A 27,230-nucleotide genomic window follows, 5' to 3' on the forward strand; every position below is an offset into this window, starting at 1 on the left:
CGTCTCGTAAAAACCATCATCATGGGTCTCATAAAACTACAGTCATCCGTCTCGTAAAAACCATCACCATGGGTCTCATAAAACTACAGTCATCCGTCTGGTAAAAACCATCATCATGGGTCTCATAAAACTACAGTCATCCGTCTGGTAAAAACCATCATCATGTGTCTCATAAAACCACAGTCATCCGTCTTGTAAAAACTATCACCATGGGTCTCAGAAAACCATTGTCAAGGGTCTAGTAAAAACCATCAACAGGGGTTTCATAAAACCACTGTCAAGGGTCTAGTAAAAACCATCATCATGGGTCTCATAAAACCACAGTCATCCATCTTGTAAAAACTATCACCATGGGTCTCAGAAAACCATTGTCAAGGGTCTAGTAAAAACCATCAACAGGGGTCTCATAAAACCACTGTCAATGGACTAGTAAAAACCATCACCACAGGTCTCATAAAACCACTGTGAAGGGTCTAGTAAAAACCATCATCATGGGTCTCATAAAACCACCTTCATCCGTCTTGTAAAACCCACCATCATGGGCCTAGTGTCGCAAAACCGCAATCACAGCAAAATCACCATCATTGGGCGTGCAAAACCACCATCACAATTCTCATAAAACCACCATCATGGATCTCGTAAATGCACCATCACAGTTCTCGTAAAACCACCCTCATGAGTCTTGTCAAAACAATCATCACAGGTCTTGTAAAATCCACCATCATCCATCTTGTAAAAATCCCTATCATGGGCCTAGTCTCGCAAAACCGCCATCACAAGTTTTGCAAAATTACCCTCATTGGGCCTGCAAAACCACCATCATGGGTCTCATAAAACCACCTTAATGAGTCTTGTCAAAACCACCATGTGTCTTGTAGAAACCATCACCATAAGACTCATAAAACTATAGTCGAGGGTCTCATAAAAACCACCACCACAGGTCTCACAAAATGATCATCTTGGGTCTTGTAAAACCATCTCCATGGTTCTCATAAACACCACCATTGACCTAGTAAAAACCATCTCCATGGTTCTCATAAACACCACCATCACGGGTCTTTTAAAAACCATCACCACAGGTCTCATAAACGCCACCATCACGGGTCTTGTTAAAACCATCTCCATGGTTCTCATAAACACCACCATCACGGGTCTTGTTAAAACCATCACCACAGGTCTCATAAACACCACCATCACGGCTCTTGTTAAAACCATCTCCATGGTTCTCATAAACACCACCATCACGGGTCTTGTTAAAACCATCACCACAGGTCTCATAAACACCACCATCACGGGTCTTGTTAAAACCATCTCCATGGTTCTCATAAACACCACCATCACGGGTCTTGTTAAAACCATCACCACAGGTCTCATAAACACCACCATCACGGGTCTTGTTAAAACCATCTCCATGGTTCTCATAAACACCACCATCACGGGTCTTGTTAAAACCATCACCATAGGTCTCTTAAACACCACCATCACGGGTCTTGTTAAAACCATCTCCATGGTTCTCATAAACACCACCATCACGGGTCTTGTTAAAACAATCACCACAGGTCTTATAAACACCACCATCACGGGTCTTGTTAAAACCATCTCCATGGTTCTCATAAACACCACCATCACGGGTCTTGTTAAAACCATCACCATAGGTCTCATAAACACCACCATCACGGGTCTTGTTAAAACCATCTCCATGGTTCTCATAAACACTACTATCACGGGTCTTGTTAAAACCATCACCACAGTTCTCATAAACACCACCATCACGGGTCTTGTTAAAACCATCTCCATGGTTCTCATAAACACCAGCATCACGGGTCTTGTTAAAACCATCTCCATGGTACTCATAAACACCACCATCACGGGTCTTGTTAAAACCATCTCCATGGTTCTCATAAACACCACCATCACGGGTCTTGTTAAAACCATCACCATAGGTCTCATAAACACCACCATCACGGGTCTTGTAAAAACCATCACCATAGGTCTCATAAACACCACCATCACGGGTCTTGTTAAAACCATCTCCATGGTTCTCATAAACACCACCATCACGGGTCTTGTTAAAACCATCACCATAGGTCTCATAAACACCACCATCACGGGTCTTGTAAAAACTATCACCATAGGTCTCATAAACACCACCATCACAGGTCTTGTTAAAACCATCTCCATGGTTCTCATAAACACCACCATCACGGGTCTTGTAAAAACCATCACCATAGGTCTCATAAACACCACCATCACGGGTCTTGTAAAAACCATCACCATAGGTCTCATAAACACCACCATCACGGGTCTTGTCAAAAACATCTCCATGGTTCTCATAAACACCACCATCACGGGTCTTGTTAAAACCATCACCACAGGTCTCATAAACACCACCATCACGGGTCTTGTTAAAACCATCTCCATGGTTCTCATAAACACCACCATCACGGGTCTTGTTAAAACCATCTCCATGGTTCTCATAAACACCACCATCACGGGACTTGTTAAAACCATCTCCATGGTTCTCATAAACACCACCATCTCGGGTCTTGTTAAAACCATCTCCATGGTTCTCATAAACCCCACCATCACGGGTCTTGTTAAAACCATCTCCATGGTTCTCATAAACACCACCATCACGGGTCTTGTTAAAACCATCTCCATGGTTCTCATAAACACCACCATCACGGGTCTTGTAAAAACCATCACCATAGGTCTCATAAACACCACCATCACGAGTCTTGTAAAAACCATCACCATAGGTCTCATAAACACCCCCATCACGGGTCTTGTAAAAACCATCACCACAGTTCTCATAAACACCACCATCACGGGTCTTGTTAAAACCATCTCCATGGTTCTCATAAACACCACCATCACGGGTCTTGGTAAAACCATCACCATAGGTCTCATAAACACCACCATCACGGGTCTTGTTAAAACCATCTCCATGGTTCTCATAAACACCACCATCACGGGTCTTGTAAAAACCATCTCCATGGTTCTCATAAACACCACCATCACGGGTCTTGTTAAAACCATCACCACAGGTCTCATAAACACCACCATCACGGGTCTTGTTAAAACCATCTCCATGGTTCTCATAAACACCACCATCATGGGTCTTGTTAAAACCATCACCACAGGTCTCATAAACACCACCATCACGGGTCTTGTAAAAACCATCACCACAGGTCTCATTAACACCACCATCACGGGTCTTGTTAAAACCATCACCAGAGGTCTCATAAACACCACCATCACCGGTCTTGTTAAAACCATCTCCATGGTTCTCATAAACACCACCATCATGGGTCTTGTTAAAACCATCACCACAGGTCGCATAAACACCACCATCACGGGCCTTGTTAAAACCATCACCACAGGTCTCATAAACACCACCATCACGGGTCTTGTTAAAACCATCTCCATGGTTCTCATAAACACCACCATCACGGGTCTTGTTAAAACCATCTCCATGGTTCTCATAAACACCACCATCACGGGTCTTGGTAAAACCATCACCATAGGTCTCATAAACACCACCATCACGGGTCTTGTTAAAACCATCTCCATGGTTCTCATAAACACCACCATCACGGGTCTTGTAAAAACCATCTCCATGGTTCTCATAAACACCACCATCACGGGTCTTGTTAAAACCATCACCACAGGTCTCATAAACACCACCATCACGGGTCTTGTTAAAACCATCTCCATGGTTCTCATAAACACCACCATCATGGGTCTTGTTAAAACCATCACCACAGGTCTCATAAACACCACCATCACGGGTCTTGTAAAAACCATCACCACAGGTCTCATTAACACCACCATCACGGGTCTTGTTAAAACCATCACCAGAGGTCTCATAAACACCACCATCACCGGTCTTGTTAAAACCATCTCCATGGTTCTCATAAACACCACCATCATGGGTCTTGTTAAAACCATCACCACAGGTCTCATAAACACCACCATCACGGGCCTTGTTAAAACCATCACCACAGGTCTCATAAACACCACCATCACGGGTCTTGTTAAAACCATCTCCATGGTTCTCATAAACACCATCATCACGGGTCTTGTTAAAACCATCTCCATGGTTCTCATAAACACCACCATCACGGGTCTTGTTAAAACCATCACCATAGGTCTCATAAACACCACCATCACGGGTCTTGTCAAAAACATTTCCATGGTTCTCATAAACACCACCATCACGGGTCTTGTTAAAACCATCACCACAGGTCTCATAAACACCACCATCACGGGTCTTGTTAAAACCATCTCCATGGTTCTCATAAACACCACCATCACGGGTCTTGTTAAAACCATCACCACAGGTCTCATAAACACCACCATCACGGGCCTTGTTAAAACCATCACCACAGGTCTCATTAACACCACCATCACGGGTCTTGTTAAAACCATCACCAGAGGTCTCATAAACACCACCATCACGGTTCTTGTTAAAACCATCTCCATGGTTCTCATAAACACCACCATCATGGGTCTTGTTAAAACCATCTCCATGGTTCTCATAAACACCACCATCACGGGTCTTGTTAAAACCATCACCACAGGTCTCATAAACACCACCATCACGGGTCTTGTAAAAACCATTACCACAGGTCTCATAAACACCACCATCACGGCTCTTGTTAAAACCATCTCCATGGTTCTCATAAACACCACCATCACGGGTTTTGTTAAAAACATCTCCATGGGTCTCATGAAACCACCATCACGGGTTTTGTAAAAACCATCATCATAGGTCTCATAAACACCACCATCACGGCTCTTGTTAAAACCATCTCCATGGTTCTCATAAACACCACCATCACGGGTCTTGTTAAAACCATCTCCATGGGTCTCATGAAACCACCATCACGGGTCTTGTAAAAACCATCACCACAGGTCTCATAAACACCACCATCACGGTTCTTGTTAACGCCATCTCCATGGTTCTCATAAACACCACCATCACGGGTCTTTTTAAAACCATCACCACAGGTCTCATAAACACCACCATCACGGGTCTTGTTAAAACCATCACCACAGGTCTCATAAACACCACCATCACGGGTCTTGTAAAAACCATCACCACAGGTCTCATAAACACCACCATCACGGGTCTTGTTAAAACCATCTCCATGGTTCTCATAAACACCACCATCACGGGTCTTGTTAAAACCATCACCACAGGTCTCATAAACACCACCATCACGGGTCTTGTTAAAACCATCACCACAGGTCTCATAAACACCACCATCACGGGTCTTGTTAAAACCATCTCCATGGTTCTCATAAACACCACCATCACGGGTCTTGGTAAAACCATCACCACAGGTCTCATAAACACCACCATCACGGGTCTTGTTAAAACCATCTCCATGGGTCTCATGAAACCACCATCACGGGTCTTGTAAAAACCATCACCACAGGTCTCATAAACACCACCATCACGGCTCTTGTTAAAACCATCTCCATGGTTCTCATAAACACCACCATCACGGGTCTTGTTAAAACCATCTCCATGGTTCTCATAAACACCACCATCATGGGTCTTGTAAAAACCATCACCACAGGTCTCATAAACACCACCATCACGGGTCTTGTTAAAACCATCACCACAGGTCTCATAAACACCACCATCACGGGTCTTGTTAAAACCAACTCCATGGTTCTCATAAACACCACCATCACGGGTCTTGTAAAAACCATCTCCATGGTTCTCATAAACACCACCATCACGGGTCTTGTCAAAACCATTTCCATGGTTCTCATAAACACCACCATCACGGGTCTTGTAAAAACCATCTCCATGGTTCCCATAAACACCACCATCACGGGTCTTGTTAAAACCATCTCCATGGTTCTCATAAACACCACCATCACGGGTCTTGTTAAAACCATCACTACAGGTCTCATAAACACCACCATCACGGGTCTTGTAAAAACCATCTCCATGGTTCCCATAAACACCACCATCATGGGTCTTGTTAAAACCATCTCCATGGTTCTCATAAACACCACCATCACGGGTCTTGTTAAAACCATCACTACAGGTCTCATAAACACCACCATCACGGGTCTTGTCAAAACCATTTCCATGGTTCCCATAAACACCACCATCACGGGTCTTGTTAAAACCATCTCCATGGTTCTTATAAACACCACCATCACGGGTCTTGTTAAAACCATCACTACAGGTCTCATAAACACCACCATCACGAGTCTTGTTAAAACCATCACCAGAGGTCTCATAAACACCACCATCACGGGTCTTGTAAAAACCATCACCACAGGTCTTATAAACACCACCATCACGGGTCTTGTAAAAACCATCAACACAGGTCTTATAAACACCACCATCAGGGGTCTTGTAAAACTACCACCATTCGTATCTAATGCCCTTGAGCCAAGTACATAAGAATGCAAAAAATAAAATGACACCCCCCCACCCCCTGTCGTGTACTGGACGCACTTGCATGAGTACCAGGGGCTACCCCCACACACACACACGCACGCACGCACGCACGCACGCACACACACCAAACACCCTAAAGGACAATCACAGATCTTCCAGGCACCCCAGGGGTGAGTGGAAGCCCCAGCAGGGAGAGGGCCCTTGGTGGGATGGGGGTGGGGGGGCGCCCCTAGCAGTAAGGGGGCACGGAGGGGTGGGGGGTCCCCACCAGTGCACGGTCTGTGAACCCTGGGGCAGCCCGGGGTCTCTGGCAGCGTTTCTCTGACCTCTCAAAGCCCCGTCTCCCGCCTGACACTGCGGGGCCTTAATATGCGATAATGCATCTCTCACCCGCCCGCAGGTGTCCGCTGTCCCGGGCCCCCCCGGACACCACAAGGCCCCGCATTGTCCGCGTCGGAGAGAAACGAGCTCCAATTTAGGAGGACGCGGCGGCCGATGGAAGGAAAATATTGACCTTTAATTAAATTATTTTGGCGGGTGCGATCGGGTGACGGCGCGAGATGTCCGCGGTGATTGTGTGAAGCAGGAATGCGGCCGCGGCTAGAGGCAGGAAGACCCCGCCTCTGGGCGCTGGGACCGACAGCCCTCCTGATTTAATTACACATTAATTGGAAACACTCGGCTCTCCGACGGGACGAACCGAAGGGGGGGGGGGGGGGGCAGGTGACACCTGGAGCTGGGGGGCTTGAATTACACTGTCCTGTGAGAGGCCTGAGAAGAACTGGGGGGCACTGGGTGTGTGAGGTGGCAGCTGGGGGTGCACAGGGTCAGAGGGTGCACAATGTATGAGTAGTGTTAGCTGGAAGTCATCATTGGAGGCACAGTGTGTGCGTGGTGGTTGCTGGTGGGTGGAGGTCACCGTAAGACGCACAGTGTATGCGTGGTGGTTGCTGGTGGGTGGAGGTCACCTTAAGACGCACAGTGTATGTGTGGTGGTTGCTGGAGGGTGGAGGTCACCGTAAGACGCACAGTGTATGTGTGGTGGTTTCTTGGGGGTGGAGGTCACCATAAGACGCACAGTGTATGCGTGGTGGTTGCTGGTGGGTGGAGGTCACTACTAGACACACAGGGTATGGGTGGTGGTTGCTGGTGGGTGGAGGTCACCATAAGACGCACAGTGTATGGGTGGTGGTTGTAGGTGGGTGGAGGTCACCGTAAGACTCACAGTGTATGTGTGGTGGTTGCTGGTGGGTGGTGGTCACCATAAGACGCGCAGTGCATGTGTGGTGGTTGCTGGTGGGTGGAAGTCACCATAAGACGCACAGTGTATGCAGGGTGGTTGTAGGTGGGTGGAGGTCACCGTAAAACTCACAGTGTATGTGTGGTGGTTGCTGGTGGGTGGAGGTCACCTTAAGACGCACAGTGCATGTGTGGTGGTGGCTGGTGGGTGGAGGTTACTATAAGATGCACAGTGTGTGCGTGGTGGTTGCTGGTGGGTGGAGGTCACCATAAGACGCACAGTGTGTGCGTGGTGGTTGTAGGTGGGTGGAGGTCACCATAAGATGCACAGTGTATGCGTGGTAGTTGCTGGTGTGTGGAGGTCACCATAAGATGCACAGTGTATGCGAGGTGGTTGTAGGTGGGTGGAGGTCACCATAACACTCACAGTGTATGTGTGGTGGTTGCTGGTGGGTGGAGGTCACCATAAGACGCACAGTGTATGTGTGGTGGTTGCTGGTGGGTGGAGGTTACCATAAGACACACAGTGTATGCATGGTGCTTGCTGGTGGGTGGAGGTTACCATAAGATGCACAGTGTATGCATGGTGGTTGTTGGAGGGTGGAGGTCACCATAAGACACACAGTGTATGCGTGGTGGTTGCTGGAGGGTGGAGGTCATAATTAGACGCACAGTGTATGCATGGTGGTTGTTGGAGGGTGGAGGTCACCATAAGACACACAGTGTATGCGTGGTGGTTGCTGGAGGGTGGAGGTTACCATAAGACACACAGTGTATGCGTGGTGGTTGCTGGAGGGTGGAGGTCATCATTAGACGCACAGTGAATGCGTGGTGGTTGTTGGAGGGTGGAGGTCACCATAAGACACACAGTGTATGCATGGTGCTTGCTGGTGGGTGGAGGTTACCATAAGATGCACAGTGTATGCATGGTGGTTGTTGGAGGGTGGAGGTCACCATAAGACACACAGTGTATGCGTGGTGGTTGCTGGAGGGTGGAGGTCATCATTAGACGCACAGTGTATGCGTGGTGGTTGTTGGAGGGTGGAGGTCACCATAAGACACACAGTGTATGCATGGTGCTTGCTGGTGGGTGGAGGTTACCATAAGATGCACAGTGTATGCATGGTGGTTGTTGGAGGGTGGAGGTCACCATAAGACACACAGTGTATGCGTGGTGGTTGCTGGAGGGTGGAGGTCATAATTAGACGCACAGTGTATGCATGGTGGTTGTTGGAGGGTGGAGGTCACCATAAGACACACAGTGTATGCGTGGTGGTTGCTGGAGGGTGGAGGTCATCATTAGACGCACAGTGTTTGCGTGGTGGTTGTTAGAGGGTGGAGGTCACCATAAGACACACAGTGTATGCATGGTGCTTGCTGGTGGGTGGAGGTTACCATAAGACGCACAGTGTATGCGTGGTGGTTGCTGGAGGGTGGAGGTTACCATAAGACGCACAGTGTATGCGTGGTGGTTGCTAGAGGGTGGATGTCACCATAAGACTCACAGTGTATGTGTGGTGGTTGCTGGTGGGTGGAAGTCACCATAAGACGCACAGTGTATGCATGGTGGTTGCTGGAGGGTGGAGATCACCATAAGACGCACAGTGTATGTGTGGTGGTTTCTTGGGGGTGGAGGTCACCATAAGACGCACAGTGTATGCGTGGTGGTTGCTGGAGGGTGGAGATCACCATAAGACGCACAGTGTATGTGTGGTGGTTGCTGGTGGGTGGAGGTCACCATAAGACGCACAGTGTATGCATGGTGGTTGCTAGAGGGTGGATGTCACCATAAGACGCACAGTGTATGCGTGGTGGTTTCTGGTGGGTGGAGGTTACTATAAGATGCACAGTGTGTGCATGGTGGTTGCTGGTGGGTGGAGGTCACCATAAGACACACAGTGTATGTGTGGTGGTTGCTGGTGGGTGGAGGTTACTATAAGATGCACAGTGTATGTGTGGTGGTTGCTGGTGGGTGGAGGTTACTATAAGATGCACAGTGTGTGCGTGGTGGTTGCTGGTGGGTGGAGGTCACCATAAGATGCACAGTGTATGCGTGGTGGTTGCTGGTGGGTGGAGGTCACCATAAGACGCACAGTGTGTGCGTGGTGGTTGCTGGTGGGTGGAGGTCACCATAAGATGCACAGTGTATGGGTGGTGGTTGCTGGTGGGTGGAGGTCACCATAAGACACACAGTGTATGCGTGGTGGTTGCTGGAGGGTGGAGATCACCATAAGACGCACAGTGTATGCGTGGTTGTTGCTGGAGGGTGGAGATCACCATAACACGCACAGTGTATGCGTGGTGGTTGGTGGAGGGTGGAGATCACCATAAGACGCACAGTGTATGTGTGGTGGTTGCTGGAGGGTGGAGGTTACCATAAGACGCACAGTGTATGTGTGGTGGTTGCTGGTGGGTGGAGGTCACCATAAGACGCACAGTGTATGCGTGGTAGTTGCTAGAGGGTGGATGTCACCATAAGACGCACAGTGTATGCGTGGTTGTTGCTGGAGGGTGGAGGTTACCATAAGACGCACAGTGTATGTGTGGTGGTTGCTGAAGGGTGGAGATCACCATAAGACGCACAGTGTATGTGTGGTGGCTGCTGGTGGGTGGAGGTCAACATAAGTCACACAATGTATGCGTGGTTGTTGCTGGAGGGTGGAGATCACCATAAGACGCACAGTGTATGCGTGGTGGTTAGTGGAGGGTGGAGGTCACCATAAGACACACAGTGTATGCGTGGTGGTTGCTGGAGGGTGGAGGTTACCATAAGACGCACAGTTTATGTGTGTTGGTTGCTGGTGGGTGGAGGTCACCATAAGAGGCACAGTGTATGCGTGGTAGTTGCTAGAGGGTGGATGTCACCATAAGACGCACAGTGTATGCGTGGTTGTTGCTGGAGGGTGGAGGTTACCATAAGACGCACAGTGTATGTGTGGTGGTTGTTGCAGGGTGGAGGTTACCATAAAATACACAGTGTATGCGTGGTGGTTGCTGGAGGGTGGAGGTCACCATAAGACACACAGTTCATGCGTGGTGCTTGCTGGTGGGTGGAGGTCACCATAAGACGCACAGTGTATGCGTGGTCGTTGCTGGAGGGTGGCGGTCACCATAAGACAGACAGTGTATGCGTGGTGCTTGCTGGTGGGTGGAGGTCACCATAAGACGCACAGTGTATGCATGGTGGTTGCTGGAGGGTGGAGGTCACCATAAGATGCACAGTGTATGCGTGATGGTTGTTGGAGGGTGGAGGTCACCATAAGACACATAGTGTATGCGTGGTGGTTGTTGGAGGGTGGAGGTCACCATAAGACACACAGTTTATGCGTGGTGCTTGCTGGAGGGTGGCGGTCACCATAAGACACACAGTGTATGCGTGGTGCTTGCTGGTGGGTGGAGGTTACCATAAGATGCACAGTGTATGCGTGGTGGTTATTGGAGGTCACCATAAGACACACAGTGTATGCGTGGTGGTTGCTGGAGGGTGGAGGTCATCATTAGACGCACAGTGTTTGCGTGGTGGTTGTTGGAGGGTGGAGGTCACCATAAGACACACAGTGTATGCGTGGTGGTTGCTGGAGGGTGGAGGTCACCATAAGACACACAGTGTATGCTTGGTGCTTGCTGGTGGGTGGAGGTCACCATAAGACGCACAGTGTATGCGTGGTGGTTGATGGAGGGTGGAGGTCACCATAAGACACACAGTGTATGCATGGTGCTTGCTGGTGGGTGGAGGTTACCATAAAACGCACAGTGTATGCGTGGTGGTTGCTGGAGGGTGGAGGTTACCATAAGACGCACAGTGTATGCGTGGTGGTTGCTAGAGGGTGGATGTCACCATAAGACTCACAGTGTATGTGTGGTGGTTGCTGGTGGGTGGAAGTCACCATAAGACGCACAGTGTATGCATGGTGGTTGCTGGAGGGTGGAGATCACCATAAGACGCACAGTGTATGTGTGGTGGTTGCTTTGGGGTGGATGTCACCATAAGACGCACAGTGTATGCGTGGTGGTTGCTGGTGGGTGGAGGTTACTATAAGATGCACAGTGTGTGCATGGTGGTTGCTGGTGGGTGGAGGTCACCATAAGACACACAGTGTATGTGTGGTGGTTGCTGGTGGGTGGAGGTTACTATAAGATGCACAGTGTATGTGTGGTGGTTGCTGGTGGGTGGAGGTTACTATAAGATGCACAGTGTGTGCGTGGTGGTTGCTGGTGGGTGGAGGTCACCATAAGATGCACAGTGTATGCGTGGTGGTTGCTGGTGGGTGGAGGTCACCATAAGACGCACAGTGTGTGCGTGGTGGTTGCTGGTGGGTGGAGGTCACCATAAGATGCACAGTGTATGGGTGGTGGTTGCTGGTGGGTGGAGGTCACCATAAGACGCACAGTGTATGCGTGGTGGTTGCTGGAGGGTGGAGATCACCATAAGACGCACAGTGTATGTGTGGTGGTTGCTGGTGGGTGGAGGTCACCATAAGACACACAATGTATGCGTGGTTGTTGCTGGAGGGTGGAGATCACCATAAGACGCACAGTGTATGCGTGGTGGTTGGTGGAGGGTGGAGATCACCATAAGACGCACAGTGTATGTGTGGTGGTTGCTGGAGGGTGGAGGTTACCATAAGACGCACAGTGTATGTGTGGTGGTTGCTGGTGGGTGGAGGTCACCATAAGACGCACAGTGTATGCGTGGTAGTTGCTAGAGGGTGGATGTCACCATAAGACGCACAGTGTATGCGTGGTTGTTGCTGGAGGGTGGAGGTTACCATAAGACGCACAGTGTATGTGTGGTGGTTGCTGAAGGGTGGAGATCACCATAAGACGCACAGTGTATGTGTGGTGGTTGCTGGTGGGTGGAGGTCAGCATAAGACACACAATGTATGCGTGGTTGTTGCTGGAGGGTGGAGATCACCATAAGACGCACAGTGTATGCGTGGTGGTTAGTGGAGGGTGGAGGTCACCATAAGACACACAGTGTATGCGTGGTGGTTGCTGGAGGGTGGAGGTTACCATAAGACGCACAGTTTATGTGTGGTGGTTGCTGGTGGGTGGAGGTCACCATAAGACGCACAGTGTATGCGTGGTAGTTGCTAGATGGTGGATGTCACCATAAGACGCACAGTGTATGCGTGGTTGTTGCTGGAGGGTGGAGGTTACCATAAGACGCACATTGTATGTGTGGTGGTTGTTGCAGGGTGGAGGTCACCATAAGACACACAGTGTATGCGTGGTGGTTGCTGGAGGGTGGAGGTCACCATAAGACACACAGTTTATGCGTGGTGCTTGCTGGTGGGTGGAGGTCACCATAAGATGCACAGTGTATGCGTGGTGGTTGCTGGAGGGTGGCGGTCACCATAGGACAGACAGTGTATGCATGGTGCTTGCTGGTGGGTGGAGGTCACCATAAGACGCACAGTGTATGCGTGGTGGTTGCTGGAGGTTGAAGGTCACCATAAGACACACAGTGTATGCGTGGTGCTTGCTGGTGGGTGGAGGTTACCATAAGATGCACAGTGTATGCGTGGTGGTTGTTGGAGGGTGGAGGTCACCATAAGACACACAGTGTATGCGTGGTGGTTGTTGGAGGGTGGAGGTCACCATAAGACACACAGTTTATGCGTGGTGCTTGCTGGTGGGTGGAGGTCACCATAAGACGCACAGTGTATGCGTGGTGGTTGCTGGAGGGTGGCGGTCACCATAAGACACACAGTGTATGCGTGGTGCTTGCTGGTGGGTGGAGGTTACCATAAGATGCACAGTGTATGCGTGGTGGTTATTGGAGGTCACCATAAGACACACAGTTTATGCGTGGTGGTTGCTGGAGGGTGGAGGTCATCATTAGACGCACAGTGTTTGTGTGGTGGTTGTTGGAGGGTGGAGGTCACCATAAGACACACAGTGTATGCGTGGTGGTTGCTGGAGTGTGGAGGTCACCATAAGACACACAGTGTATGCTTGGTGCTTGCTGGTGGGTGGAGGTCACCATAAGACGCACAGTGTATGCGTGGTGGTTGATGGAGGGTGGAGGTCACCATAAGACACACAGTGTATGCGTGGTGCTTGCTGGTGGGTGGAGGTTACCATAAGACGCACAGTGTATGCGTGGTGGTTGCTGGAGGGTGGAGGTTACCATAAGACGCACAGTGTATGCGTGGTGGTTGCTAGAGGGTGGATGTCAGCATAAGACTCACAGTGTATGTGTGGTGGTTGCTGGTGGGTGAAAGTCACCATAAGACGCACAGTGTATGCATGGTGGTTGCTGGAGGGTGGAGATCACCATAAGACGCACAGTGTATGTGTGGTGGTTGCTTGGGGGTGGAGGTCACCATAAGACGCACAGTGTATGCGTGGTGGTTGCTGGAGGGTGGAGATCACCATAAGACGCACACTGTATGTGTGGTGGTTGCTGGTGGGTGGAGGTCACCATAAGACGCACAGTGTATGCGTGGTGGTTGCTAGAGGGTGGATGTCACCATAAGACGCACAGTGTATGCGTGGTGGTTGCTGGTGGGTGGAGGTTACTATAAGATGCACAGTGTGTGCATGGTGGTTGCTGGTGGGTGGAGGTCACCATAAGACACACAGTGTATGCGTGGTGGTTGCTGGTGGGTGGAGGTTACTATAAGATGCACAGTGTATGTGTGGTGGTTGCTGGAGGGTGGAGGTCACCATAAGACACACAGTGTATGCGTGGTGATTGCTGAAGGGTGGAGGTTACCCTAAAATACATAGTGTATATGTGGTGGTTGCTGGAGGGTTGAGGTTATCATAAGACGCTCAGTGTATGTGTGGTGGTTGCTGGAGGGTGGAGGTTACCATAAGACGCACAGTGTATGCGTGGTGGTTGCTGGAGGGTGGAGGTTACCATAAGACGCACAGTGTATGCATGGTTGTTGCCGGAGGGTGGAGGTTACCATAAGATGCACAGTGTATGCGTGGTGGTTGCTGGAACGTGGAGGTTACCATAAGACGCACAGTGTATGCGTGGTGGTTGCTGGAGGGTGGAGGTTACTATAAGATGCACAGTGTATGGATGGTGGTTGCTGGTGGGTGGAGGTCGCCATAAGATGAACAGTGTATGCGTGGTGGTTGCTGGTGGGTGGAGGTCACCATAAGATGCACAGTGTATGCATGGTGGTTTCTGGTGGGTGGCGGTCACCATAAGAGAAACAGTGTTGCATGGTGGATGCTGGTGGCGGAGGTCACCGTAAGATGCACAGTGAATGCGTGGTGGTTGCTAGTGAGTGGATGTCACCATAAGACGCACAGTGTATGTGTGGTGGTTGGTGGTGGGTGGAGGTCACTACTAGACGCACAGTGTATGTGTGGTGGTTGCTGGAGGGTGGAGGTCACGTTAAGACACACAGTGTATGTGCGTTGGTTGCTGGTGGTTGGAGGTTACCATAAAATACATAGTGTATGTGTTGTGGTTGCTGGTGGGTGGAGGTCACCATTCGACTCACAGTGTATGCGTGGTGGTTGCTGGTGGGTGGAGGTCACCATAGATGCACAGTGTATGCGTGGTGGTTGCTAGAGGATGGATGTCACCATAAGACGCACAAGTATGTGTGGTGGTTGCTAGTGGGTGGATGTATTTATAAGGTGCACAGTGTATGCGTGGTGGTTGGTGGTGGGTGGAGGTCACTACTAGACGCACAGTCTATGTGTGGTGGTTGCTGGAGGGTGGAGGTTACCATAAGATGCACAGTGTATGTGTGGTGGTTGCTGGAGGGTGGAGGTTACCATAAGATGCACACTGTATGTGTGGTGGTTGCTGGAGGGTGGAGGTTACCATAAGATGCACAGTGTATGCGCGGTGGTTGCTGGAGGGTTGAGGTTACCCTAAAATACATAGTGTATGTGTGGTGGTTGCTGGAGGGTTGAGGTTATCATAAGATGCACAGTGTATGCGTGGTAGTTGCTGGAGGGTGGAGGTTACCATAAGACGCACAGTGTATGCGTGGTGGTTGCTGGAGGGTGGAGGTTACCATAAGATGCACAGTGTATGGGTGGTGGTTGCTGGTGGGTGGAGGTAACCATATCACGAACAGTGTATGGGTGGTGCTTGCTGGAGGGTGGAGGTTACCATAAGATGCACAGTGTATGCGTGGTTCTGCTGGAGGGTGGAGGTTAACATAAGACGCAGTGTATGCGTGGTGGTTGCTGGAGGGTGGAGGTTACCATAAGACGCACAGTGTATGCGCGGAGGTTGCTGGAGGGTAGAGGTTACTATAAGATGCACAGTGTATGGATGGTGGTTGCTGGTGGGTGGAGGTCACCATAGGATGCACAGTGTAGGCGTGGTGGTTGCTGGTGGGTGGAGGTCACCATAAGAGAAACAGTGTTGCATGGTGGATGCTGGTGGTGGAGGTAACCTTAAGAGAAACAGTGTTTGCATGGTGGATGCTGGTGGTGGAGGTCACCATAAGATGCACAGTGTATGTGTGGTGGTTGCTGGAGGGTGGAGGTTACCATAAGATGCACAGTGTATGCGTGGTGGTTGCTGGAGGGTTGAGGTTACCCTAAAATACATAATGTATGTGTGGTGGTTGCTGGAGGGTTGAGGTTATCATAAGATGCACAGTGTATGCGTGGTGGTTGCTGGAGGGTGGAGGTTACCATAAGACGCACAGTGTATGCGTGGTGGTTGCTGAAGGGTGGAGGTTACCATAAGATGCACAGTGTATGGGTGGTGGTTGCTGGTGGGTGGAGGTTACCATATCACGAACAGTGTATGGGTGGTGGTTGCTGGAGGGTGGAGGTTACCATAAGACGCACAGTGTATGCGTGGTGGTTGCTGGAGGGTGGGGGTTACCATAAAATACACAGTGTATGTGTGATGGTTGCTGGAGGGTGGAGGCTACCATAAGATGCACAGTGTATGCGTGGTTGTTGCTGGAGGTTAACATAAGACGCAGTGTATGCGTGGTGGTTGCTGGAGGGTGGAGGTTACCATAAGACGCACAGTGTATGCGCGGAGGTTGCTGGAGGGTAGAGGTTACTATAAGATGCACAGTGTATGGATGGTGGTTGCTGGTGGGTGGAGGTCACCCTAGGATGCACAGTGTAGGCGTGGTGGTTGCTGGTGGGTGGAGGTCACCATAAGAGAAACAGTGTTGCATGGTGGATGCTGGTGGTGGAGGTAACCTTAAGAGAAACAGTGTTTGCATGGTGGATGCTGGTGGTGGAGGTCACCATAAGATGCACAGTGTATGGGTGGTGGTTGCTGGTGGGTGGTGGTCAGCATAAGACGAACAGTGTATGGGTGGTGGTTGTTGGTGGGTGGAGAAAACCGTAAGATGCACACTGTATGTGTGGTGTTTGCTAGAGGGTGGAGGTTACCATAAGACGCGCAGTGTATGTGTGGTAGTTGCTGGTGGGTGGAGGTTGCCATAAGATGCACAGTGTATGTGTGGTCATTGCTGGTGGGTGTAGGTCACCATAAGACGTACAGTGTATGCGTGGTGGTTGCTGGTGGATGTAGGTCACCATAAGACGCACATTGTATGCGTGGTGGTTGCTGGAGGGTGGAGGTTACCATAAGAAGCACAGTGTATGGGTGGTGGTTGCTGGTCACCATAAGTCGCACAGTGTTTATACGCTGGTTGCTGGGGATTAGGAGCGGTAATAAGACGTACAATGTATGTGTAATGTTCGTGGGGGTTAGAGGTCACGAAAGACTGACCGTTTATGCCTGTCGTTAGTTGGGGTTTAGTGGTCACCATAAGATTCACAGTGTGTATGAGGCGTTAGCTGGGGATCATGGGTCACAATTTGATTAACAATGTATGCGTAAAGTTTTGTGGGGGGTTAGAGGTCACCAAAAGACTCACAGTGTATGCGTGTCATTGGCTGGGGTTTAGAGGTTACAATAAGACTCACAGTGTATGTGTGGTGTTAGTTTTAGGTCACCATAAGACTCACAGTGTGTGCACGGTGGTAGTCGGAGGGTGGAGGGCAGCATAAACCTCATAGCATATATGTAGTGTTAGTGGGGGGTTAGCGTTCACCATAAGTGTATGCGTGGCAATAGCTGGGGGTTAGAGGTCACGTTCAGGCTCATAATGTATGCCTCCTGTGCAGCCATTCCCTGATGTTGGCCTTTGAACGGGTGAAACTTTACATTGTTTTGCCTCTGGACCCCGAGACAACTCTTGGCAAGAGGGTCATCCTGGTCATGGTGGACCATGCCACCAGGTACCCGGAGATGATACCTCTGAGGACGGTGACTGCACCTGTGGTGGCCAGGGCACTGATGGGGATCTTTACCCATGTGAGGTGCCCCAAAGAAGTGGTATCTGACAGTGATACCAACTTCATGTCAATGTACATAAAGTCCATGTGGGAGGAGTGTGGGGTAAACCTTCAAGTTCTCAATCCCATACCACCCTCAAACTAATGGGCTTGTTGAGCAGTTCAGCAAGACTCTAAAAGACATGGTCATGGGCTTAGCAAAGCCCTTGAGGGGGAAGTGGGACGTCCCCTTGCCATGGCTTTTGTTTGCATGTAGGGAGGTAGAGCAGAAGGGTGTTGGTTTCAGCCCCCTTGAACTTCTGTACGAGTACCCTGTGAGGACCTCTCAGTCTAGTGAAAGAGGGCTGGGAGCAAGCTTCCAGGAAGGCCACCAAGGATCTGGTCAGCTACATGCGGGCACTCCGTACCCATATGAAGCACTTCCGTCAAAAGGACAAGGAGAACCTAGAAGCCAGCCAGGAGGTCATGAAACTGTGGTATGGCGGAAAGGCCAGGCTGGCCCAGTTTCCGCTTGGCCAGAAAGTGAGGCTGTGGATCCCAGGGCCCTGCAAGACCACTGGTCCAGGCCCTGTGAGGTGATTCTTTTTCCCAGGGTAATCCTGTGGTGAGTGGATCTGTGGTCCATCCACATAGGTGGGTAAGAGGGGTCTGGATGGTGGGGTGGCATGGGAATGGTAAAAATGGGGACAGCGTGCATGTTGCCAATGTCAGGGGGAGGCGTGGGTCCAAGGGGCTAGAAGTGGGCAGAGTAATGAGGTGGTGGTTACTTGTGCCGTGAGGAAGTGGTGAGATGTGTGAGGCTGTGTAGTCCATTGAAGACTCCAGTGATGGATGGATCAGTTTAGAGAGTAGTGCTTCCCAGCCTAGAGCCATCGAGTGTCAGCTGACCCTTGGCGTCTTTGCCATGCGTTGTCCCTACCTCAGCCTTTGTCCTTCGGATGAACAGAGTCAGCCATTGTTCAGGGATCGGAGGGGTGGGCCATTTCCAGCATTTAGTAATCATTTTCTTTGCCAATATGAGGGCCAGGTCTAGGAAACGTGTGGGGATTAGCGTATGCGCAGCTTAGTCACGGCACAAGTCTTATAAAAAGAGGTGTGCGCTAATTGTTTTGGGGGTAAGTATGTCTTGTGGAGTATGTCATTTCAGATTAGTTTTAGGCAGCCGTTGCAAGACCCCCTCCATGGGTATGCCAATGACCTCTCCTGTTCCTTGTTGTGGGGGGATCTGCCAAACTAATCTGAAATGACATACTCCACAGGGCATACAAGGGTTGAAGTGACCTCTGAGCATTGAATGAGTACCGCTTTAGTGCGACACATCCTGCGCAACCTGCGCCCATAGTGTGTAGGGAAGCATAGCACATAGTGTGTATGGAAGCATAGCGCATAGTGTTCAGGGAAGCACAGAGGAGGTAAAGGCCGTCGGGAGCCAGTAGCTCAAACACCATTAGGTGCCCGCCCGTATAAAGGCCCCCCTGCAGGTGAGGCCAGCTTCTTCCCACCCCTGATGAAGACACCAGCTCTTAGCACCCTTATACAATGCCTCAGCAACGTCGGAATACAAGGAAAAGCATTGGACTGGATCATCTCATTCCTCGCCGGAAGAACCCAGAGAGTCCGCCTCCCCCCTTTTAGATCAGAGGCCACCAAAGTCATCTGTGGTGTACCACAAGGATCATCACTCAGTCCCACCCTCTTCAACGTATACATGAGTCCCCTCGCATCCATCGCGCGCCAACACAACCTCAACATCATCTCCTACGCAGACGACACCCAGCTAATCCTCTCCCTCACCAAAGACCCAAACACCGCCAAAACCAACCTACACGAAGGGATGAAAGAAGTAGCCTAGTGGATGAAGAACAGCCGTCTAAAACTGAACTCGGACAAAACGGAAGTCCTCATCTTAGGATCATCCCCCTCCACCTGGGACGACTCATGGTGGCCTCCGGCCCTGGGAAACGCACCAATACCAACGGACCACGCACGTAACCTGGGATTCATCCTGGACTCCTCCCTCTCGATGACCAGACAAGTCAACGCCGTCTCATCATCATGCTTCAACATCCTACGTATGCTCAAAAAAATCTTCCGTTGGATCCCCACCGAAACAAGAAAGACGGTCACCCATGCACTGATCACAAGCCGACTGGACTACGGAAACACCCTTTACGGCGGTACCACAGTCAAGCTACAGAAAAAACTCCAACGCATCCAAAACGCCTCAGCCAGACTCATCCTAGACATTCCCCACCAAGCTCACATTTCCGGTCACCTAAAAGACCTCCACTGGCTCCCCGTCAACAAGAGAATAACGTTCCGACTCCTCACCCACGCACACAAAGCCCTCTACGACCTAGGACCCGAATACCTTAACACGCTCCTGTCCTTTTACACCCCCACCCGCCAACTACGATCGTCCAATCAAGCCCTCGCTGCAATTCCACGCATCCATAGATCCACCATGGGGGGAAGATCCTTCTCCTACTTAGCAGCCAAGACCTGGAATTCCCTCCCCACCCACCTCCGTCTTACACAGAACCACCTCTCCTTCAGAAAACAACTAAAAACTTGGATATTCGATAAGTAAAGTACCCCCTTCCCTCAAGCGCCTTGAGACCCTCTGGGTGAGTAGTGCGCTATACAAATTTTAAACTTGAAACTTGAAACTAGTATGCATATATTTCAAGTTTGGAGCAAAGTGGCTCCAAGAGGGTGTCGTCCTACCTCAGTGTTGCCAGGTCAAGGAAAAAAAACACTTTTTCCATATTCAGTCGTTGGCTGGTTGTGATCCCAGAGGCTCAATGAACTCGGACCAAACATGGGCCACAGCTTGGACACGGCGGCTGTGCTACACGAACAGAATACGGAAGTGCGTCATCTTCTGATGGACAATGCTGCTCTCAGAGCTAGTGGCCCCCATCCTGGGGGTGCCAACTCTTTTTGATTTTCTGGTGATGCCTCTAAGCTACAGGACGTTTTGGTTGGACCAGTCTATTTCCTACAAATCGCGCTATGGTAGTTCTTTTTGAGGCGCTGCACCATCTTGGCCACCCCCCTCGTGAGATGCCCATCTCAAAATGTAGGCGGCCTTTTTATCCCTCTCCAAGATGTCTGCATGGCCGGACAGGGAGCTTTCTGCAGAGGAAGCCTCGTATGGTCATTCTAAGGGCACATTATATGTCCTGCATGTGTCTACGGTCACTTAGGTGTCCTGCGTGTGTGACTCGGCTCCATCGTGGGATGCTGAGACCCCTGGACTGAGAGAACTTTCATGGCCCTGGTTCACAGGGGTCAGAAGGATGAAATCCAGGACAAACTCGAGCGTTCTTAATGTACTACGACTCTATATGACTTTGTTTGTGCGTCTTTATTAATGGAACACGGGCTGCATGAGAAGTGGGTTGAACAGAAGAAAACTATGGCCTGCGTAACAGGTTTAACTCCTTGCCATTTCTTGCCTGGGTGTTCAGAGCCACCTGCGAGCACAGCTGCCTCCTCCTAGCGCGGGGACACAGCGTGGGTGTAGCTAGGCGCTTTATAAATGACTTTATTATTATTATTATGTATTATTTGCTGAAAGAGGCTCTGAGGGAGGCACAGGTTGTGGCCCTTTGCCAGGTGCCAAAAAGAAATACAGAGGGAAGACCAGCGAATGCACGTGTGGTGCTGGTCTGGGTCATGTGGTGAAGGAAGCTCCAATCAGAAGCCAGGAAGATTCCAAGACCCTCCCACTGTAAGCCAGAGCAGAATGGGCGGAAACAACTCACTTATCTTGGCCAATCAGGAGCTGGGGAAGATTCCAAGACCCTCCCCCTGTAAGCCAGAGCAGAATGGGCGGAAACAACTCACTTATCTTGGCCAATCAGAAGCTGGGGAAGATTCCAAGACCCTCCCACTGGAAGCCAGAGTAGAATGGGCGGGAACAACTCACTTATCTTGGCCAATCAGAAGCTGGGGAAGATCCCAAGACCCTCCCACTGGAAGCCATAGTAGAATGGGCGGAAACAACTCACTTATCTTGGCCAATCAGAAGCTGGGGAAGATTCGAAGACCCTCCCACTGTAAGCCAGAGCAGAATGGGCGGAAACAACTCACTTATCTTGGCCAATCAGGAGCTGGGGAAGATTCCAAGACCCTCCCACTGGAAGCCAGAGTAGAATGGGCGGGAACAACTCACTTATCTTGGCCAATCAGAAGCTGGGGAAGATCCCAAGACCCTCCCACTGGAAGCCATAGTAGAATGGGCGGAAACAACTCACTTATCTTGGCCAATCAGAAGCTGGGGAAGATTCGAAGACCCTCCCACTGTAAGCCAGAGCAGAATGGGCGGAAACAACTCACTTATCTTGGCCAATCAGGAGCTGGGGAAGATTCCAAGACCCTTCCACTGTAAGCCAGAGCAGAATGGGCGGGAACAACTCACTTATCTTGGCCAATCAGAAGCTGGGGAAGATTCCAAGACCCTCCCACTGGAAGCCAGAGTAGAATGGGTGGGAACAACTCACTTATCTTGGCCAATCAGAAGCTGGGGAAGATTCGAAGACCCTCCCACTGGAAGCCAGAGCAGAATGGGCGGAAACAACTCACTTATCTTGGCCAATCAGAAGCTAGGGAAGATTCCAAGACCCTCCCACTGTAAGCCAGAGCAGAATGGGTGGGAACAACTCACTTATCTTGGCCAATCAGAAGCTAGGGAAGATTCCAAGACCCTCCCACTGTAAGCCAGAGCAGAATGGGCGGAAACAACTCACTTATCTTGGCCAATCTCGTGTCCCCGAAGAACAGTGTTCTAGTTTCTCATTGGTTCATGTCGTGTTGGACTTACCTGGGGGACTGGTCATTTTTGTGTCTGTCCTGCTGGATTCCGGAGCCTGTGGTATGTGCATGGGTAATACCTGGGCACAAAAACAACAGATTTCATTTCAACCTGAGATAATTCAGCAGCAGGTGCTGTAAATTCTGGAGCAGGTACACACAACGGATGTTGGACTTTACCTTCTGGGTCAGACCCACCAGTTCCATTAATGATGTGAGTCGGATCCCACAAGGAGACTGGATCCCGTGGGATTATTTCCACTCCTAAGTGCCCAGCAATGTGTGTTCCGCCACGGACTGCAAGTCGCAATCCATACCCACATTGGAATACGCGAACCATCTCCTTGTCATCTTAATTCGCCTGTGACAGCTGCTAAACCACGGGTGGTCCCGGGAAGGATAGACACAAGTGGCAATGTGCACTGAGAGACGTCTCTGGGGCACTTCGAATGGGTCCCTGGGGCTCTTGGAAGGACAAATACTGTTGGTGATGTGTACAAGGTGGTGTCTCTGGGACACTTTGAGTGGGTTCCGGCAGACACTTGGACAGATAGCCACAAATGGCAATGTGTACAAGGTGGTGTCTCTGGGACACTTTGAGCGGGTTCCTGCAGACACACGGACAGATAGCCACAGATGGCAATGTGTACAAGGTGGTGCCCCTAGGACACTGTTAGAAGGGGCGATCCCAGGGGAGGCCAGAAGATGTACCCGACCACCCTGTGACCCACCTCTCCTAGGGAACACTGCCGAGCACTGGCGGGAGACCCCCAGGGAGAGAGTCTCAAATCTAGGATCGCACGCGCTGAGTTAGCCCCACGCGACAAAGGGACACCACACTGTAGGTTTTCAGGAGAACGTATTCTTTATATCTCAAATAAATGGATCTTTATGATCCGCAGGATTCTTATGTACAAGTAGAGAAAGGGCTCAATGAGTCTCGGTAGGGGTTGGGTAGCGGGACAGTCTTAATGTTAAAAATAGATGCAGGAGCGTATCCGGCGCACAGCTCTCAATCCTCGAGCTGGGGAATACGAGTAGATCTTGGGTCCAGCTGGAACAGGATAGTCTCTGAGCCACGACCACGTCCGCAGGGCTCGAGCAAGGATGTGGCAGTTCTTACGGCCTTGGGAGAGCCGCGATCAAATCAGCAGGGCTCAGGTGTCCTTAAAGTTGCGAGGGAGCCGCGACCACGTCTGCAGGGCTCAGATGGTTCCGGGCAGAAGTCCTTCTCTGCCGGGTGGGAGCCGCGACAATGTCAGCAGGGCTCAGATGGTTCCGGACAGAAGTCCTTCTCTGCCGGGTAGGAGCCATGACGATGTCAGCAGGGCTCAGATGGTTTCGGGCAGAAGTCCTTCTCTACCGGATAGGAGCCGCGACGATGTCAGCAGGGCTCAGATGGTTTCGGGCAGAAGTCCTTCTCTGCCGGGTAGGAGCCGCGACGACGTCAGCAGGGCTCTCGTAGTTCCAGGAATCAACTAAACTGATCGTCCCAGAGCATCCCTTGATATAGGACTGTTTCTCTTTGATGTCCGTAGTCCTCGCAGGCAGAGGTCTTAGCACCTGGGAGCCGCTTGTTGGGGGTTCCTCCCACGCGGCCCCTTTCATCCTTTCAAGTTGGGTCTGGAAGGATCCCATAGATATAAGTGAAAGAGAGGGGCTCGTAATAACCCGTAGGGAAATGGAGCACCAATATACTGTAAAGTAAAGCAAAATGTTTTCCCTATGGGAAGTATTATTTCCTGCTCCTAAACCAGGACTCAAAACGGCCTACTCGGTCCACAACACTCATTCATCTTGCATTTTGTTGGCTAGGAAAACACTCACCAGAAGGGAACAAAAACAGACTATTTATAAAAATATACAATTTATTTTAAGATAAAAAAACATATGAATTTATATGTATGGCAGGTTAAAAACATGTAATACACAAATAAAACCACCTAATGTGGGTATGGAGAAAGTTTATCGAAAAAGACACTGCTATCTGTCTTAGTTATGTCATTTCGGGCCCTCGTTTGACAACAATGGGGTGAATAATATTCCTTTAGCCAAATTATTTGCTGACAACACCGAATATGACTTGATGTAAATGCGTCGACGCGTTTCGGAAGCTTAGGTTGATAATGGCTTCCTTCTTCAGGACAGTCTCTATATGTTTTCTCCACAAAATTGTATCACACCAATGCGGTTATGTTGCAAGAAGAAATCTACGTGGTTCGTAGTATCCCTGTTGTAGTCGCCTTCTAATGTTCGCAGACTACCACAGTCCTCAATATATAAGAGAACTTCAATTTCAATTCGGGTTCTTTAACCGCATGCGTGCGGGCGGAATTCCGCTCGCACGCTGAGAATTTGTAAAGCGCATGTTACATGACGAGCTGGGCTCGTCATGAGCGTGCGAGGAGGCTACCTCATGACGAGCCCAGCTCGTCATGAGCGTGGAAGGGGTTAAGGCTGATTAAGTTGTCATATTATCCTCAAATTCCTTGCACACTTCCCATGGGGCGTGTATGTTTTGATGCCGCCAAGTGATTGTCTGTACTGTATTGGTACGATAGTGAAAACGATATATTTCGGAAAAGTAGTCCTTTCACGCAGCCGGGTAGTTTTATGCACGTGGCTATTGATTACACATGGCTGTCTTTCCCGGACTGCAAACGTGGCGTCTTTACGATCACCGCTCGTATATTGGGTTAAAAAAAAAAAAAAAAGCCTTTTTTTATTTTTATTTTTTTAACCCAATATACGAGCGGTGATCGTAAAGACGCCACGTTTGCAGTCCGGGAAAGACAGCCGTGTGTAATCAATAGCCACGTGCATAAAACTACCCGGCTGCGTGAAAGGACTACTTTTCCGAAATATATCGTTTTCACTATCGTACCAATACAGTACAGACAATCACTTGGAGGCATCAAAACATACACGCCCCATGGGAAGTGTGCAAGGAATTTGAGGATAATATGACAACTTAATCAGTCTTAAAGAACCCGAATTGAAATTGAAGTTCTCTTATATATTGAGGACTGTGGTAGTCTGCGAACATTAGAAGGCGACTACAACAGGGATACTACGAACCACGTAGATTTCTTCTTGCAACATAACCGCATTGGTGTGATACAATTTTGTGGAGAAAACATATAGAGACTGTCCTGAAGAAGGAAGCCATTATCAACCTAAGCTTCCGAAACGCGTCGACGCATTTACATCAAGTCATATTCGGTGTTGTCAACAAATAATTTGGCTAAAGGAATATTATTCCCCCCATTGTTGTCAAACGAGGGCCCGAAATGACATAACTAAGACAGATAGCAGTGTCTTTTTCGATAAACTTTCTCCATACCCACATTAGGTGGTTTTATTTGTGTATTACATGTTTTTAACCTGCCATACATATAAATTCATATGTTTTTTTATCTTAAAATAAATTGTATATTTTTATAAATAGTCTGTTTTTGTTCCCTTCTGGTGAGTGTTTTCCTAGCCAACAAAATGCAAGATGAATGAGTGTTGTGGACCGAGTAGGCCGTTTTGAGTCCTGGTTTAGGAGCAGGAAATAATACTTCCCATAGGGAAAACATTTTGCTTTACTTTACTGGAAGGATCCCAGACACGCAGCAGGCTTGGAACCAGCCCTCAGGGAGGCCAGATGGGCGATCGAAACCCATCTCTCGAGGGGAGGTGGGTGGTGTGATCGAACTGCACCTCCCTCTCTCGCTCACGGGGGCGCTCTACCCCCCAGCCAGGTATGGCGCGTCTAGGGCCGAGGTCGTGCTGGGGCCGGGGGCGGCCATCTTAGGTGCAGGGGAATGGGCACCAGGGGCCTTTTGGGGCCTATAGGGCTTGGGGTGCGTCCGGTACCGGGAAAGTGGAGGGGGAGAACGGGGAAGTCCAGTGTCGTGTGTGTGGATCATGGAGGGAATGGTCGGGTAAGCCGTGATAATCAGGGGCCTGGTGTGGTGCACGGGTCAGGTAGGACCACGCCACGAGGCCGGGTCTAACAGACACTTTGAGTGGGTTCCTGCAGACACTTGGACAGATAGCCACAGATGGCAATGTGTACTAGGTGGTGTCCCTATGACACTTTGAGTGGGTTCCTGTAGACACGTGGACAGATAGCCACAGATGGCAATGTGTACCAGGTGGTGTCTCTAGGACACTTTGAGTGGGTTCCTGAAGATACTTAGACAGATAGCCACAGATGGCAATGTGTACAAGGTGGTGTCTCTAGGACACTTTGAGTGGGTTCCTGTAGACACGTGGACAGATAGCCACAGATGGCAATGTGTACAAGGATATGTCTCTAGGACATTTTGAGTGGGTTCCTGCAGACACTTGGACAGATAGCCACAAATGGCAATGTGTACAAGGTGGTGTCTCTAGGACAGTTTGAGTGGGTTCCTGCAGACACATGGACAGACAGCCATAGATGGTAATGTGTACAAAATGGTGTCTCTACGACACTTTGAGTGGGTTCCTGCAGAC

Source organism: Lissotriton helveticus, chromosome 8, assembly GCF_964261635.1.
Source record: "Lissotriton helveticus chromosome 8, aLisHel1.1, whole genome shotgun sequence".
Lineage (NCBI taxonomy): Eukaryota > Metazoa > Chordata > Amphibia > Caudata > Salamandridae > Lissotriton > Lissotriton helveticus.